The 19042-nt window shown below is 41.1% G+C and overlaps 1 protein-coding gene across 2 annotated transcripts in view; it reads right to left on the bottom strand.

Annotated features, from left to right (window-relative positions):
- Window positions 1–4746, bottom strand: part of Obsc (Obscurin) — a 242466-nt gene extending 237720 nt beyond the window's left edge. For both annotated transcript variants that reach the window (XM_064698377.1, XM_064698378.1), the window contains exon 1: window positions 4632–4746. The gene's annotated coding sequence lies outside the window, so the exon portion shown is untranslated. The remainder of the gene's footprint in view (window positions 1–4631) is intronic.
- Window positions 4747–19042: the final 14296 nt, after the last annotated feature.

The following is a 19042-nucleotide window of genomic DNA, read 5'->3' as shown; positions in this document are numbered from 1 at the left end:
ACGTCTGCCTATGAATCGATGTAGGGCTCATAAAATTGCATGTGACGTTTAATCTCCAACTGGCTTTAAATGTATAAAAAAACCCGACAAGTGATGGCAAAATATTAAAAAGTCAAGCATAGTCAACTTCGACAGATGAGAAAGCTCTTCCCATTTGTTGACTTTAAAACTGAGGCTGCCTTTTAAAACATGTGATACATTTATGTATACCAACGAACTGCGCTACTCCATAGATGATCCGAAATTTCTTCCTTATATAATTGAACGTGAGCGATGAGCCTCCATGCAAGGTACAATCATGACTATGATTTACAATAAGACTCGAGGAATAATGTTTATAGGGAAATATATATGGATGTTTCTCACTGGCAAAAAGGCATCGCGCAACCTTCCTCCGACGAGTAAGACGCACTCCTCTAGATCAAAATATGTGTTGGAAGGTAATAAAATGCTATCCCTTGGGACCGGCTTGCTAGTAGCGACTGGTTTTCATTCCTTTTCAAAACAGTCCTTCTTCACCATTCTTATTTCTTCTCTGAGGCTCTCCTCTAATTCATATGTTGATAGCTCAGTTAGCTTACGCTCAGACTCTATTATGCGACAGTTTCCTTCGTTTTCCTTGTAACTACTTCGGTCCATGCCACTAAAGTCCACACGACGTCAACTTAGATACGCTAATTCGCCGACTCAGATGATCGGCAGGGCTATCATTCGAGGGAGACCCTTTCACCTCCATTCGAGATCTCCCAAATTTGGCTTATGTGATTTGAAACAAATACTTGGCTGATTTGAAACAAACACTTGGCTCCTCCTCCACAAATCCAACCCATGTTTATCATTGAGTGGGACAAAAAATAGTACTGCAGAAGTTTATATTAATTCGCAAATTCTGTTTAAGATACTTATTATTCTTGCAGCTTCAAGAGCAGTACACAACTCAGCTCTGGATATGGGTAATTGTGGCCTTACATTTTGACAGCAGCAACTCCGTATTAAATGCGTGCTCCCCGACACTTAAATATACCACCGCTCCATAGACTTGCGTTCATGCATGACAAGAGATGTGTAGTTCTGCTGCTGCGTTATATAATCCCCATGTTAACTATCGTGGTATGAGTATGTCTGAAATTCCGTCAAAAACTTCACCCATTCCCATCTTATGGCTGCTAAAACTATGTAATCCCAGCCAATCTTGTCGTTCCATTGACGCTGCATCAGTACTTTCCTGGTTACAATAATCAGCCTCAGTCATACCATAGGATCAAATAACCCCGCAACTGTTGACAGAATTAATCGCCTTGTAGGTTAGCTGGCTGATACTTCGAAATGCAAATGAAATCGAAATTCATCCTCCACGGGGCTGTATACCCAACGTACGGATAGTGTCAAGGTGCTGCAATCCCTTCGATTCTCGAAACTAGATAGGTATCTTTTCTAACAATTTTGGGCAATTACTTGCCCACTTTCTCAACTCAAATGTGCCACTGCGTAACATATCAATGACTTGACCCTGGTCAGATAATATGTCATCAACATACATCTGATGTTTCACCACATCCACTGCCAACGGAAATATCTCTTTTCCGTCCACAGCTTACTGTTGCATGACTCGCAAAGCTAAATAGGATTCGGAACTAATACCAAACATAACAGTAAGGCATGCATATTCCTCGATGTGATCGCTCCTATCCGGCTTCCAATATATGCGCTGATACTGAGCTTCGTCCTTTGGGATATTGATGTACTTGTACAACTTTTCTACAACCACCATAAGCACGAATCTTATATCACGCCAAATAACTCCAGGCAGGTGAAATATTCATTTTGGCCCAATTGCTAAAATGTCATTCAATGACTTCCCATTGCTTGTCTTGCTCGAGCCGTTGTCACATGTCACATGTTGCCTTTATAACTGTGTGATGCAGTAGAAAACAATCCTGAACTCCTATTTCGGATGATTGTATGATGTTATAAATCGTGGGCGTAACCTGTTCCATTTTGCCCAGCTCCAAATACTCATGGTGCCATGGTGTGACAATAAGCTCCTTTCAAGTTGGGTTCTGCACTCAGGCGCTTTTCCAGATAATCTAACCGCTTCAGTGCGCTTCGATAGGACGATCCAATCACCATAGTTTGATCCAGAAAGTACAAACAGGGTCGGCGTACAAGATATTTTTCGGAAGATAAGCGACGATGGGTATTGACAAAAAAATTCCTCGCACCAACTCTCTTCCGGTGAGTGATCTGAAGACTCATTGTCGAATTGCTCTAGTTCCCAAAACTTGCGTAAAACATTGTCGAGCTTCTCATTTGAATCATGATTTTGTTCCTTCACTGTGTGCAAGGAAACCAACGACGCACGTTCGTTGATCTTTCCAGACACTTTATAGCCCAAATGTGTATTTTGTGCTAGAAGTGCTCCTCGGTATGCTTCACCCAACATCAGCTCCTCGTGAATATCGCTTCCGAGCAAAATGTCGACACATTGTGAAATAAAATAATTAGGATCGGCTGAACGGAAATCCTTCAGATGTGGCCACTTTGTGGCAAGTATTCGTCTGTCAGGCATTCTTTGACTCACCTTGGGTAGGACATACGCAAATATCTTATGCTTTACCTGTGGATCATATAGGGATCCTTAATTTAACTCAATTCCTGTAGACGCTTCGCTAATTTAAAATATACCATTTTCCTTTTCAGTTGTAGTTGTTGGGCTGCACTCACTGAAATGAACGATGCTTGGGAACCCTGTTCGAAGGAAGCTCGAAACTGCAAGCGTAAACCATCTTTGGACTCGATAAGCACCATTGCTGTTGGTAACAAGACCTCCTGCCTTGTAAAATGTAGGACTTCCTCCCATCCGTTAAATCAAATTGTAGATACTCCAGGTAGATCAGAGAATCGTGCTGCTCGGCGCACCTTGCACAATTTCTCGAGCTGCCATATACAACTACTTGATGATGCAAATTAAGACACTTAAAACATAACCGATGTGTCAAAATAATTGCCTTATGCTCCAACGCACACATGTCCTTGAATACATTACAAGTTCCAATGGGGTGCTCCTCCTTGCCACAGACATATGCATATATATGCTTGTCGAGCAATAAACGAAGCTTTTGCGACTCTTTGGTGTATCTATTAATATCTATTGGTGGCGTTTCCTCACAGCTTCCCGACGATGCCGAAATCATCGTTCGGTATTGGGACTCGAAGTAAACACCAAGCCTTTCATATGTCGCTAGATCTGGCGACGACAGTAATGAACGTTCCCAATCTACTCTTAATTGCTTAGGTAGCCTTTTTATCATCTAATATCCCAAAACTTAACTCAACTTTCTCCAACGAATTCAAACATGAGCGCCAGGTCTGCACAAACCAGCTTAGAAACTCGACGTCTCCATGTTGAACTGCTAATTGATGATCAAAAACATTCATGTAATGCAAAAACAATACTCGTTTATTGTCATATAAATTCACCAGCATTCTCCATGCCGCTGGGGAATTCGATTTTATAAAGGTCAGGTGCTCTATATCTTAAGCAGCTTTCTCTGATAGCGAATCTTTTAAATAATGGAAGCGGTGTAGGCCAGTAAGTCTCCGACAGTGACGGACACGAGATAGGAACACATCCTTGAATGCCGGCCAATCTATGAATTTACCCCTGAAAGTAGCAGCCTAACCGTGAACTGCTTTACTTCCTTCAAAGGGGTTATACACTGTTCATTCATAGTCTGATGCAAACACGTCTCATTGAAAGCTGATTAATGAGCCTTGTATTTTTTCAGTGACTTCTCCAACTAGGCTAACCTAAGACGTTAGTGTAAATTTGCACTCACTCTTCCAACTAAGTCACACTATCTTCTGCTCATTCCAGTCGCCATGAATCAACCCTCACAGAAAGCATCAAAAATATGTTGGTTATCGGCTCCGCCATTTGCGGAGCGCCAAACTGCCCGTAGATATGATGCGGCCTGCGGAGTGGTTACCAACAGAGGCGGCTTGCACGATTGTTGGAAATGTTGAGATTAGAAATGGTCCCAGACGATTACTCGCATGAGTTGACAAGCGGAGTTGTTCATTTTAAAAAAGACTTCAACTTTCATTGAATTTGACCTAAATATTATAATTATTAATTCGAACAGACTATACGTCAAGTGTCTTGGACTGACTCTCACAGACTTCAACATGAGTCGCAAATTCCCCTGCTACTAAGCTAGCAAATTCAAAAGCTCGATAGAATTGCAAATACAAGAAGGTAAGATAACTTTAAGAATCAAGACTTAAAGCTCGAGCGCTTGAAAGAGCTATTTAATTTAACTGACTCAACCGAGATAGCGGCAGATCCATTGAGTGATAAGACATCAATGCGGCTGGTCTAAGCACAGATGCATTTTCGGCACTCGCTCTTTTCATGCACTCTCTTATAATGTACGCTCTTAGCGGCCAGCTCGATTGCTCTTTTGGGTTAGCTATAACGTTAATTATTTGATGTTGTAACGATATACAGTATAATTTGCTGCCTCTAATGTCTGTGGAAAGTACTCGAGGCAGCTAAGCAAATTATACTGTATAACGAAATTTAAATTCACAATAGGTTTGATAAACCATTCCTTAATCTACTACCTTACCTTTTTTCTTCAGAATTAGATGTTGTATTTACAAGTTCAACCAAATCGCCTCGGGTCACACTGATCGCATCAGCTGTTTGAGCCTGATAATTTTGATTTACGAAAACTAAATCGAATGTCTAAAAGAAAAGGGAAGTCCGTCTTAAAAATAAATAAAAACGAATAAGTAAGCATATCTTCGACACGCCGAGGATTTCAAAGCCTTGTTGACCTTAATGCGATATTGATAAGATTTGCCTCATATACGTATATGGATAAAGACATTTTGCAAAGCCAGAACTAATGACGTCATATCGCTGTCCTGGGTGACTGTTTGATTGAAAGTTTGATTGATTGGTGATCAACGCAAACCGTTAAATCTAGGATGCCGAAGTTTTCACTGTAGCTACCTTATGTGATGAAGATGGGATTTTGGGAAATTCTTACCGAAGGTGTGGACAAATCGCGAAAAACTTGTATATGGAACTTTTTTGTTTACCATCCGACCGTTCTCAGACTTATTTAATAGATCATTGTTCAAATTCATTTGAGGGGGGTCTCACACATTTTGAAAAATCTATTCCTGGAAATTGGTGGTATAGTTTTGGTGGGTGATATTTTCAATTCAAATTCATTTCTTTATGAAAATTCGCTTAAGATGTGTTTTAGACTTTTTGAAGAATTCAGTTTTCTCGGTGCAAAATACGGATCAAAGATTTTCTGTTCGAAGTTGTAAGTTTTGCTTAAACTAAATTTCAAAGCCCTACATAACAACTTATTGAATATATGATTTAGCAACTTTAGAAATTCCATTCGCGACAGTGATAAGTTTGCAGAAAATTCATTTGTGAAAATTCATTTGAGACAAGCTTCACTCTTTTCGCAAATTCGAAAGATTGTTGATCATGCACAAAATTATTCTTATTATGCACAATCGAACGTTCGTTGACTTATAGCTGACCGGATGTGCTAACTCCTGCCTAAGATAAAGGCCGTCCTTGGTTTTTGTCAGACTGTCAATAACAATCTGTTGGTACATCTTTCAGAGAAAGAGCCCATTAGCTAGGATGACGGTGTGAAAACGCTAAGCATTACCGGCGTTGCAGTCAGCTTTTTCTCTATGTCCCAATGTATAGTAGTTTTTCGGTCTTCGGGAACCTTCGGACGATATTCTTAATGTTCCTGAACAGAGACGCATTTATTTCGACTTCATCGTCGAATGGTTTTCCCCATACTTTTGTCCAACTTTATTGTTGCTGTTTCCTCGTTTATTATGATGACCCCGTCATCCACAACAGCTTTCGGATCTAGATAGCTGGGACGACAGTTGCCATGTGCAATTAAATCAGTTACAGGGACAATTGAATTGTGCAAATTTTAAATTTTCTCTCGTGGGCTTATAATTTGTATCTTTACATGTGTAACCAACAACATTAGGGTCTCGAGTTCTGAGATAAAAATTCAGTCCCTTGCGAGTAATGTTTCATAGAAGTACCCTGTTTCGATTTGTTTCTCTTTTGCAAGTATTTACGGCTTCGATAAATTTATTAAGTTATTCTTGTACTCGAGTGTTAATAACTTCTTGTATGTCTTTTGATTCAACTAACTTTTCCTGTTTTTTTAGTTCTTCCAATTCTTCGAAATCGGGGGTAGCAGCATCGACATTGAAAGGGGTTCCAATGATATTAATGCTTCTAGTATGTCTATGGTGAATCTTAACAGTTTCTTAAAGTGTTTATATGGCATATGTCAGAGTCTAGCATTTTGTTATGAACTTGGTTTATTTACTTGATTTATAGCTATGTGGTGGCAGCGGGAAGGTGGCGATAACTATAAAATTAAAGATTCTTGATATATATAGGTATACTATTCTACAAGGTACATGTCAAGTTTGGGGACTCTAGCCCCAAAAACCTAAAAAATTTTTTTTGATTACTTAAAAACGGGGCACTAGGATGAAATACGTTCCCAATTTAAAAAAATCAAATCTCTAGCTCATATGGGCTCTGAGATCCATGCGTTCATACATACGAACAGACGGACTTGGCTAGATCGACTCGGCTATTGATGCTGATCAAGAATATATATACTTTTTGGGGTCAGAGATGTTTTATTCTACCTGTTACATACATTTCCACAAATGCATTATACCCCTTTCACCCATTTTTAATGGATTCAGGGTTTATAAATAAGTGTTGTTAAAATTAAATCGCATACGTACACTTAAAGTTACGTGGACTCAATGTACATATATTTATTTAAATTCCAATTTTTATGTAATTCTTCGTTTTAGTCCCCCATAAGAAACTTCCAAATGAGTCGGGGTGGTGCCTGTTTCACTTAGTTTTTTATCAGAATTGATATGTTAATTATACTTCATTTATGCATTATTTATGAAAGCTAGAAGCTTGATGCCATCGGCTTAGGGCTTGTACAAGTAATTTCAAATATAGCTTGTTTTTGAATTTATTTAATAAATAATTCGCTAATTTTCTTTTGATCCCGAAAATAATAGCCTTCGGCTACCAATCCCTCTTTCTTTGCATCTCGAGAGTCCACAAATTAAGAACATGAAGAATCAATGTGGTTTACATGACTGAGCTTCCTGAGTCAACCACTCTCACATTGGGCAAAATTAATGCACCTGCGATTATTGTGGTGGTCGGGATATCAAAAAGTTAATTACGATTTTTATTTTTCCAAAGCAGCTTTAGCGACCTCGCAACTGATGAGCGGCAAACTTACTTATAACGTTGCTCTGCGAAGCAACTGCTTAAATATCTCCTATCATTGTTAACATTGATCTGGCGCTCTTTTCTTTTAATATTATTTATTACCCTATCATTATCTCATGTTAAGGCTTCGATGATCGGCAGCATGATGGTTCGTTCGATTCGTGCATTTGGTACAAATCGGCCACCTGCATTGTTTTAACATCGAAATAATAATTGTCGCTTTGCTGCAACTGACATGTACTAACTTGGGTTCGCTTGCCTAGTACAACTATTATAAATTTTTTTTTTTTTTTTATTGTCTTTCATTGAACTAATAAAAGTGTTAAGCGATCAGCAACCATACATTTTATTTTTGCGCGGTTCTTATGCAGCAGTGATCATTTGCTTTGGTTACTCTCTCAGTAGCTTTACTGCCTTTCTTGCAAAACTTATATAAAAGCGATTGCCGTTGCTTCGATACATAGCTTGATCCTTACATGCACCGAAGTAATAACAGTTATTGTTTTTATGAATGGTATGCACGTTCTAATGATCACCGTAGTTACATTGTCAGCTAGTTTGCACCTACTTTTAATCAACACTTTTGATGGATAAAAAAAAATGCGCCTTGCGTGCAGTGCTCTCTCTTAAGCGCCAAGCTATCTTATTTTATGAAAGTTTGCATACACTATAAACTGCTCTAGCTAATACATCTCATATGAGTGCGGTCTAAGTGTGAGGCTGAAGGAGATCAAGTGGCTCGAAGCCTCATTTGAAACTACTCAATTTTGATGAAATTGGTAGCCAATTGCGAGAAGACTTTGATGAATTAGCTGTTTCGCTCGAAATTTTAGTTTTTAGTGAAATTGCAAAACGCAGTGCTTCAATATTCTTCTGTTCAACATTTTACGTCCAAACTATGGTGCCCGAAAAGACAGTTAGGGTTAAGGCACCGCCGGCATTACCCTTATTAAAGTTACTTAGGGTTAGTGGTGGATACACTAAATGGCCCGTTTTTATTCCATGTAGGAGCCTGCTGCTGCTCCTTGTCATCCTTGAACTGAGCACAGCACAGCGTCGCATCGCCTTGCTCTTTCCGTTGATCCTTCAAAAAATTTGATTCACCCTGTGCACGATATGCTCCACATGGATAATGTCGCCTAATGAGGCGGTGACCAGGGTAAGCACCATGAGCGCCTCGACCGGCAGGAAGCTGGTGCTCGGGATATAGTATTTGATTGAGCGCCATTTCTACTTCTAAGGCAACTTTCAGCTCGCTCGGCGTCAGTTCCTGGGTAAGGCTTTGCTGCAGCACGCGCCCCTTAATGGCCAAGCCTTGGTAATTCTACCGCACAGTCAAATAAACCTTTATTGAAGGATCAAAGGAAAGTGCCGAAAATTAAGCTCAAGGATGGCAAAAAGCAGCAGCAGGCTGCTTTGGTCATGTTACTCTACAGTGGTTCCACCTAAATATGCCAACATCTTTATGACAGGTAGGTCAGCCATCCTATGCTGGCAGTGCACAGGATTGCGTGCCTAAGTATAGTGAAATTGAATGCGAAATCTCTTAAAGCCTATGCGCAAACGCTACAATCGACCTGAAAATAAGGCTGTTGACCAATGTGAGAGTGGTTGACTCAGGAAGCATACTCCTGTAAACCACATTGAGAATTCATGTTCTAAATTTTTGGACTCTCAAGATGCAAAGCAAGATGGATTGGAAGCCGAAGGCTATTATTTTCGGGATAAAAAGAGTTTACACATTGTTTATGAAATATTTTCAAATACAAGCTATGCCTGAAATTATGTGTACAATCCCTAAGCCGATGGCAAAAAGCTTTTAGCTTCTATTAATAATATATAAATTAAGTGAAATAGACACCACTCCGATTCATTTGGTCGTTCCCATTAATTGACACTTATTTTTCTCTATAAATAAAGGTTGAGAAAAGAGGCACAGAAATAAAGTGAGAGACTGTTTTTCACTGAGTAAGATGAATCACTCACAAAAAAAGCAACTGCTTCACTTAAGTAAGATTTTTTATTATCTCAAAATAAAGCAGTTCTTTTTTTTAAACACTTTTTAATGACTAAAAGCAATAAAGAGGAATATACAATGTTGAAATGACTCTAAAGAAGGTCAAATATTTGTTACATGTCAATTTGGAATGTTGTGGTACAAGCAAAACTTTGGCGATAAAACCGGGCTGTTAAATTATTGCCAACGTGTCCAAGAAGGCTGACAGTATTTTTTTTTTTGTGATGGCCGTATATGCGAAATTTGCATAAAATCGAAGAAAAGCATATCCGTATTTTAATTCCAGCTTCCAACAAGCATTCTGGTCTCTTCACGTAAGCTGAGGCCCTGTAGTTCGGGTCCACCAGTTAACCGTTAACGATTTTGTACTTCAAGCCGTGGAATCACCAATTCGGGAGACTAACGAATTTAACATGGGGATGTCATTGCCGCGTACCGAGCGATACGACGTTGCATGCCGTTAACCTAGCGATTTACCAGGTGCAAGAGGCTTGGCGATTTCGTTAGTACACTCAACTTAGCGATTGTACTAGAGCAAATATGCTAGCGATTTATCTGATCCAAAAGGATTTTCTCTTTCGCCAGGACATTTTACTTAGCGATAATGCTGGTGCAAAATGGGTTTGCTCTTTCGCTAGGGCAAACAAAACTCCTAGTTTTATAAAACAAATTATTATTTTATCTAAAAACTTGACTTATTTGCTTTAACTTACAAACTAATAACCTTATAATTAATAACATGTGAAGCTGCATGGCTTTTCGAAGCTGGTCTTCTGGAGAGCCAGCAGCAACTCCCTTGGATATGGAAATCTAGGGAACTCGGCTTCTTTTCTCGAAACAAAAAAATTCTTTCAAATTCGTTTTGATTGGCATGCTTAGTTAGTAGTCACATTTTTCTGGGGGCAAACGCATGACCGTTCGTTGGTAAATTACCTAAGGAACGGTGATGCATCAGATAATTAATATAGGCTCGCCGATTGACATACATTGGATTCAACGAGGTCCGCATAATTTTATTTAAAAATTGGGAAATGACATCGATGTAAAATCTTTGTGACCTAATAATGGATTTCTCGGAGGGATCCCAAAGTAAACAGATCATAACTGCGGCACCAATTGGATAGTCAGCTTGATGCAGGTTTACAAGGTTATGCAGACTACGTACGGTCATTTACAGAGCTAAGGCTGTTAAGCTTTGTGTTCAATATGTGTCCATGTCGTCTTCTGTAATGTCGCAAAAGATTGTACTGAATGTCATCTAAAGAATGTCAACTTGAAGAGTAGGACCAACAAGTAATATTTCGTTAATCGAAATTTGATTTGCTTTGTTTGATGGATAAACTGTACGGCGTCAACAAACAATTATGGGGTATGCAGAGGTAAAATTCAGGTATGTTTAGCTTTGCTACCAGCGAATTGTGATCCAAGCTTTCGTATTCCTTCTTTAAATCACAGTACAAAGAACAAAGATTTGACAAATAAAATACAGGGTGTTTCAAGCTAAGGAACCTGCGACCTGCAGTATTTTATTTATTTGGAGTACGACGACACATGCTCAACATAGGCGCGATGTTCAAGTTTCTGATATTTGCTTAAAGCCTAGATTGTGTTAACTTCCACATTTGTTTCATATTGCGATCCATTGAGGATCTGATGAGTTTAGCATATCAAGATATCAATATGAGGGTTTCGTCATGAGTTCCCGACTAGGGGATACTCTGAACTTTCTTCTACCAACACCAAATGCAGCTACGCTACGAGCTCACTTGCTGTAACAGCAATACAAATAAATTTAAAAAAGAAATGTTCCTATATGGAACTCACACCCGTAACCGTTCGACAACCATACCAAAATTTGTATTTGCATTGAGTAAAAAAAACGAATTAAATAACAAGTGCATACAAACATAAAACACAATACAAACGCATTTGCAGAGCTGCTTATAAAATGCAATAAAGACACGCATCCTACGTAGTAGTTTGGTACTTAAACAACCCCCACATTAGCTAACAATTGTACTCAAATTGCTGGCGCAGCGAATGCTTCTGTTCAGCGCACTGATCGCAACGATCAGCGGCGGTAACCTGAACTTAAGTCGACAGTTGACCTAACAATAAACATTCCTCTGGCACTTGCCGTTAAATCATTATTTCATTGCTGAGCCACATGACCCGAGCATACCATCCCATTGGATTTATCATAGACGCCATCTGCATAGTTGGCGGCCAAACGCAACAGAAACCTATACCCTAGTGCAACAAAAATATATAATTTAATTGAAATTAAATTAAATTCTACATTTTATTGTACAAGCTTTTAGCAGCGAGTTTGTTGTAAATTTTGTGTACTTTATAATAAAATGATCAGACTGACGAGTGCATCAGAATTACAAATACAAAATTCATACCTTTTGTTGATTGTGTTCACTGGGCCATGATGGGCCACAATTAAATCAGTTCCTAACTTCTACGGCACGCAAAACGAGTTTGTAACCTTGAGGCAATCCGCCACCGATGCATACAAACTTATTAAGCCGAATGAAGGCAGCACAACACATTATTAAGCAGCATGAACATTGTTGGTATCGCATAACATGGTACTCAAGAACGGACTGCGCATACACCGACAAGACTTCGGACAGAGCGAAAGAGGTCGAGGGAAAGTTGACTCCCATTACGAACAAAGTTGTCATGACTCATGAAGCTAATAGAGCAACGCTGCTTTTGTCTCCACCCTTAAAAAGTCTTTGAAATCAATGGTATTTTTGTATCAGCCAAAAGATCTGCGATCTGATTTGGCTTTGGCTAGGGAGACGGAAGCCAGCGTCGAACGAAGGACGGAAGGAGAGAACTCAAGCAAACGAGTATAAGAAGAACCAAATGCGTTGACATGACAGCCAGGGAAAAATGGGGCCGGGCGTGGTCGAGAAAGAAATACCCATTTATTAAAAAAAATTAATAAGGTTGAAAGCTGCAAACCAATACCAGCCACAGAGAAAATACCAAAGAAGATCAAGGTCAGCGATCAGAACCCGTTGAAGTAGATCACAAATTAGCCAGCGTATGTATTTTGGGGAAGACTCAGCCTCCATCACGCAGGCTGAAAATATACAGGGTCAAAAAAAGGAAAAATGCGTCCCAACGTATGACAGGTCAGAGGGGTAAGTAGGTGCACAACGATGCACAGCATGCCTTTGATGTAAGATTCTAAGTCTCCAAAACCGCGGCCACAGCTGCGGTAGCCGAGGTTCAAGATGACGCCGACTCGGCTTATGATAATCATTTGTTACATTTTTTAGGGAACAACTGGCTGAGAGAGAAGTAACATTCCTGACAGACATACCGGCGGCCAAAATTTATATTAAGCCAGTAAATGAGATACAAATTGAATTCCGGTCAATTCGTCATTTACCTGGAACTAATGTTTTAACAGGATCCATCAGAAGTGTTTAATGAATATCTTCTGTAAGATAGTATCGTTGTTTTTATTGCACTCTCCGATAACGTTCCATATTATCATAGCGATCAAAAAGTCTGCTCGCGGTAAGATCATTCTTGGGCATGGCCAGGCACTACAGGTGATTTGTTAAATATTTGCAGCAATTGACTAACCTGCTAAAATAGCTCCATCAGCAAACAAATTTTAAGAAAGACTAGCATTGATTTTGGGGTTCTACAAATATATGCATTTGAGAGGTTGAGAAATGTCTTAGGTTAAGAAGATATCATACCCAGCTTTCAGGGAGCAATTAAATTTAACGACGAATGCTTCTGCGTACGGAATTTGTGCGGTATTGTTTCAAGAGGGCAGCTCTAACAGTATGAATTCGAGATCATTGAAATAAAGTGAAACACACTATGCTACCAATTAAAGAGATTTTTTGGCTATAGTTTTGACACTTGGGAAGCTACATCGTTACCTGTGCGGAGCACGTGCCATAAGCATTTACGAAAACCATGAACCCTTGACTTTTGTTGTATTAGATAGGAACCCAAACGCAAAATTGAAAGATGGAAAGCGTAAATTGATGAACATATTGCAAAATCCATTGCAGCCCATCATATGAAAGGGTATCCGACGCAGCATGTGAACTATCGGTAACCTACACTATAGAAGCGATGGAAATTGCTTAAGGCCTATGAAATTTTTTAGGTACCAAATAGTTTAAGAGGAAGCACGGTTTTCTCTAAGCCGAAATTTTATACTCTTGGCCGAGAAAATACGCCATGATGCATTTTACAAATACCAGTGAAGACTTGTATTAGGATAAAGCGATAGTCACCCAATATGAATAAGCAAAAAATTTCCCATTAACAAAATTATGCTACTGTAAACATATGGTTACCGACATAACTGACAAAAACAAACAAAGAAAGATACAGCAGAACATAATCGTGCGCACTGGTCAGCTGCAAAAACCGCATTGACAGACATCGAAGAAGCATTCGACCCAATATAGCCACGAACGATAGCTGACGTAAAAAGCCATCGAAAAGTACTCAAAATATGCACTGGTGCAACCAATATAGCCACGAACGATAGCTGACGTTAAAGCCTTCTCGTCCAGCTTACGAACTTTTCACCAAAACTAAGATCATATACTGTGACAATGAGGCTGTCTTTAACTCGTTGCTAAAAATATATGTACGGAGCTGCATAAACGGCCAGATAGAACGCTATCATATCACCTTACTAGAAATCACAAGATCCTTTAGTTCAAGAAGAAGATCGGCGACACTGTCGGATTAATCATACACACTACCGTTACGGTTAACAAATCGATCGAGATAATACACGCATCTAATAATCGAGAAGGCTCAACTGGCAGAATTAGAAAGAAACAACAGACATAAAAGGCTGTTTGATGTGGGACAATAGTTGTAAATGGGTTAATTTAAGCGAGATAAAACACTCTGTTTAAAACCCTACATTTATACGAGGCCAGAAACAGAATGGTCATAGCCGAAATTCAAAATTTAATGCTAACGATTACATTTGCTTAATGTATCATAATCAATCCTAAAATTTTTGGCTACGATGATTTGAAGTCTGTACTATTTGAACAGTGCTCAGAAGTCTCCGTAGTAAGCCTGATTGAGGCATCTAACATTAAGGTTCTCAAATATGAGAATCGACGCGTGACGATAAACAAAATGCCTTCACCGTTATTAAACATTATTGGGCATGATCCAGTGCGGGGCATGGTCTCGGAGAGTCGTCCTAGGCTTGGCTTGCGGCCGCTGTTAGTACTCTGGCTCGTTTTCAACATCACGGCAAAATCATCTGAATCTGATGACTCCAGTACTAGAAGCGAGTCTGGTGAAATAAAGAGAAATCTTCCCCCAGTACCAGCCAGGCTGCACGTCGCAAACTCGCCAGCAACTCGTTCGCCATTCTATCCAGTGATAGCAGCGATGAAGACAATGCTGATGACAACAACAAGCCCGAACCCGAACCTAATCCCAAAATTAGACCCTCCCGCTGTTCATCCCTGACGTAACCAACATAAAAGCTCTCCTGAACTCGATTACACAGCTCGTCGGAAAAGATAATGTTTACTCATACAAGGCAGGTAGTGACAGAACGGTGTGAGTTATGATGCCTGACAAAATAAGTTATACGGTCCTAAAAGCGCATCTCGGCGAGCATAACATGAGATATCGTATAGTGCTTAAAGGCCTTTATCATTCGACTGTTAAAGACGAGATTAAGGAAGCAATGGCAAAACAAGGTCACAACGTAAGAGACCTGCACAACGGCATTACCCGCCATACAAAAATGCCAACGTCTATCTTTTTCGTTAACCTGGAGCCATCCAGCAACAACAATAAGGCAAACAAAATAAAACGTTTATGCAGTTCGGTGGTAACAATCGAGCACCCTCTAAAATTCAATGATTTTGATGTTTCCACTGACAAGGGTTTGGGCATACCTAAAGATATTGCCGTCTCGAACACAGATGCGTCAAGTGCAGCGATAAGCACAGTTCAGCAGACTGCACTAAAGGTAAAGAGGTAACAGCGCACTTCGTACACTGTGGAGGCGACTATACTGCATCATATAAAAGCTGCGCAGTTTATAAAATGACCAAAGCGCAGGCATTGCCAAATGCTTCCCCTCACCCAAACACCACCACCGGGCGTACTTCAGGAGCACCAGCTGCTAAAATCAAACCACACGTTAGCTTTTCGGACGCGCTTAGAGGAGGAAACAACAATTCATAAAGCCAAGCCCTCCAACCTGAGCACGCAAAAGCAGGAGCTATTGAAGCCATGGTCACCCGATTGGAGTTGATGCTGAACAAATTATGGAGAAAATATTTAGCCAGATGACGCATATGCTAGCCACTGTTGTTGGTCAACAAGTAAGTAAGTAAGCTCAGCAGGTTAGGCTGAACTTCACCAACTGGAATGCGAACGGCCTGTGCAATAGCAGGCCAGAGGTCGAACACTTTGTGAAGACCACCAACACAGAAGGAATAAAATATATTGAACCGCCAGCATACCAACAGGACTGGGTGCAGTGTGTCCAGGTCAGTCTGCCCAGCCCGCTCGGCGACCTCTCAATCACGGCTGCGTATCTCCCACCCATTTATAAAGATAGGGGCAACGAGCTAAATTATATTTCGAAAAGCCTTGGCCTAAGATTTATAAATGGAGGCGATTTTAATACCAAATTCTCCTAGTGGGGCTCGCGAATCAACAACACAAACATGCTAGCCCATGGATCTACGCAAGATTCCTGACATACTGGACATTGCTATCTCCAAAGGTATAGCCCCCAATAAAACACAATGCAGTGTCAATGAGAACCTATCCTTCGACCACAGCGCTGTTACGCTACATAAAAAAAAACATGGACATAGACAGATACGAAATACGGCTGCTAACCAGGGTCAACCCTAACAGTGACAGCGAAGAAGAATGCCTTACCCAGAAAATCCACAATGCCGCCAAGACAGTTACCCCGAAAAACAGCTTCAACCCTTAAACTTTGGAGGCCCGAGGTATCCGCTCTTGTTGCGGAAAAGAGGCGACTCAGGCGTAATCGGTTTTCTACCCGCAGTCCGTGGGATAAAAACCTCCTCAACAGAGCCAAAAAACGCCTATAGGAGCTACTACAAAACTGTGACGCGAAATCACAGTAGACCTACCAACATTATAAAATAGAAACACATAATAATCATAGGCTAAGAGCAAATAATGGAGTATAACAAAATCTGAATTAAAATTACTTATCATTTAAGAGTACGTGCAATAAATTATGGGCCGATTGCAAATGAAATCGAATCACTTGCAACTCTGACTGTTAACTTCGTTAGGAGTAGAAGAGAGCGAATTGTAGAGAGAGAGAATTTTCGCCGCAGTATGAAAAAAGGGCGAAAAAGGGTCGTGAGCTGCTGAGGCTGATTATCAAGATCACTTGGAATTCAGCGAAAGTAATTACAAGACGTGCGAAAAGGTAGCCGCGAGGTTAGAAAAAACAAGAAGTGAAGTGGAAAAGTCAAATAAAATAAAGTGCGAATTATAATACACGAAGTTGATCGGTGTTTACATTGTTTTATACAAGTTGACGGCATAGGCCGTATAGCGCTGATCTACCATAACCTAACTGCAGCGGAGTGAGCCCGGCGGTTCCCTTCCCTCTTCCCAAAGATATAAATCCCTCTGTGGCGGAGTCTTCCCGACAGTTCTCTAAACCCCTCTTTTTCAGCTTTACGTCTCGGCAAACTACAAATTTCTTGTAGAGTAAACCTGGTAAGATTGCGTTATACCACCCCGGCCAGGTTACTACTTTACAAGTGGCGCTCGAGCAGGGACCGTAGGCGTAAAGGGGCGTGGCATTAACGTGGCCTAAAAGCCCCCGTAAATGCCACCAGAGTGGATTCAGGGTCAAAAAGGCAGTGTTAGCTGAGAAGTTAGCTGCCCGCTGCATAGAAAAGGGAACATCAAAAGTCCCACTGGGGTGTCAGCAGCAAACGCACACGCGCAGGCAGGCAAGTGATGGCATGAGAGAAATAGTAAAGAAGAGACACGAAAAACTAACCGACGGCCATAAAACTTCTCGCTGAGCGAGCGAATTCGTTCAAGCGCGCTAGAGTGTGCGCTCACACACTAATACACGCTCACACGCACAAGCGTGTGTCGAGAGTTAGCAGAGCGCGTGCCAACGGCACAGCTGCCTGAGCCTACCGTAGGGCAAATCATTCGGTACGCGTCGAAATTGCGCTGTGAGTGAGCGCAGCGTGGAAAGTGTGAAAAGTGCGAATTGACAACGGCGTCAGCATAAGTGAACATTGCCTTATGAAAGGTGGAGTTTTTCTTTTAAATACAACAACAACCAAAAAAAGAGAAGAGAAAACAGAAAAAAAAGTAACACGCAAAAGTAAAAGTGAACTGGGACGAGACAAATGCGCTAAAGTTTTTTTTTTTTGTTTTTTGTTGGTGTTCAAAAAAAAAAATATAAAATTAATTAAAAATAAAAATAATAAAAATACAACTAATTAAAAATAAAACAGGCTAGCTTACGCAATAAGGACAGGCTAGCTTACGGAGACAGAAATACAAGCCAGATAAGGAAACGAAACTCGGAGCTCTGTCATAAGTTCAACAAAGATAAGAGGTGACGTACGAAAGGATGGATACGGGTGAGTGTCAGAATTCAGGGGTGGGCGTGCGTTGGGTCCACTTGCGACGAAAGGAGGAGCTGGAGTCAATCACACGCGAGTCCGGGTTTTGTGACCTAAGGCGGGTTGAAGACTTGCGTCGCCGGTTGGCAAGTTTCGTCTCCGGGGATTCGCACTCGGCCAAAGTATGGGCTCGGCTAGCCGAGCTAGAGGCCAAATACACCCGGACCCCCGAGCAGAAAGCCCAGCCCGAACCCGACACCGTCGAATGGGATCGGCGATCGAAATCCGAATCGGATTCCGGCCCACGTCTGTGCACTCCTGGCCTGCTCGAAGTCCCGATGATCCCGAGCCATAAAATCCGTGATGCGGGTGATAGGGTAAAAGAATCGGAGACATCTCGTGTTGCTGAGGGTGCCCCATCAACACCGACGCGCTTACCATTGGAATTGAGGGGACACTGCATCGTACCCGAACAAGTCAGGAAGTGGGGTATACGATTCGATGGACGGACTGATCCATTGTCCTTCGTGGATCGAGCCCTGTCATACGGCATCGACCCAGACAGGTTACGCAGGGCGATGAATGAGGTCATGATCGGTGAAGCAGCTCGCTGGTTCATGACGAGCGGGCTTAGGGGCGTGTCATGGGACGAATTCAAGGAGGGATTCCTATATTTCTTTTTGCCCCCGCTATACTTTGAACTGTTAGAAGACGAAATCCGGGTACGTCGTCAACGAGATAGCGAAGGATTCAAACAGTATGTGGTGGACAAAAGGGCATTGATGCACCACGCTGGCTACAGCCCGGAGAGGGAGCTAAGTAGGATATACGACAACGCAGCCCCAGAGTACAAATTGTATGTGCGGAGACACGATTTCTCACCGTTGTTGAAGCTCATACAGCTAGCCGTCCAATACGAAGGGATAAAACAGCAGGGTCAACAGCACCCATCTGGTTCGCGATCTCGACTGAGGAATAGCATGGGCACGTATCCAGCCGACGAGCAAACGCAGACAATGACCGGCATAAACAACCCGTTCAGAGTTGGCG

The sequence above is a fragment of the Drosophila montana genome, unplaced genomic scaffold (assembly GCF_035044405.1).
Source record: "Drosophila montana isolate Dmon_TW-CO22-7 unplaced genomic scaffold, ASM3504440v1 contig_599_1, whole genome shotgun sequence".
Taxonomy (NCBI): domain Eukaryota; kingdom Metazoa; phylum Arthropoda; class Insecta; order Diptera; family Drosophilidae; genus Drosophila; species Drosophila montana.
Note: the sequence above shows the minus strand (reverse complement) of the source record. Positions and strands in the feature narration are given on the sequence as shown.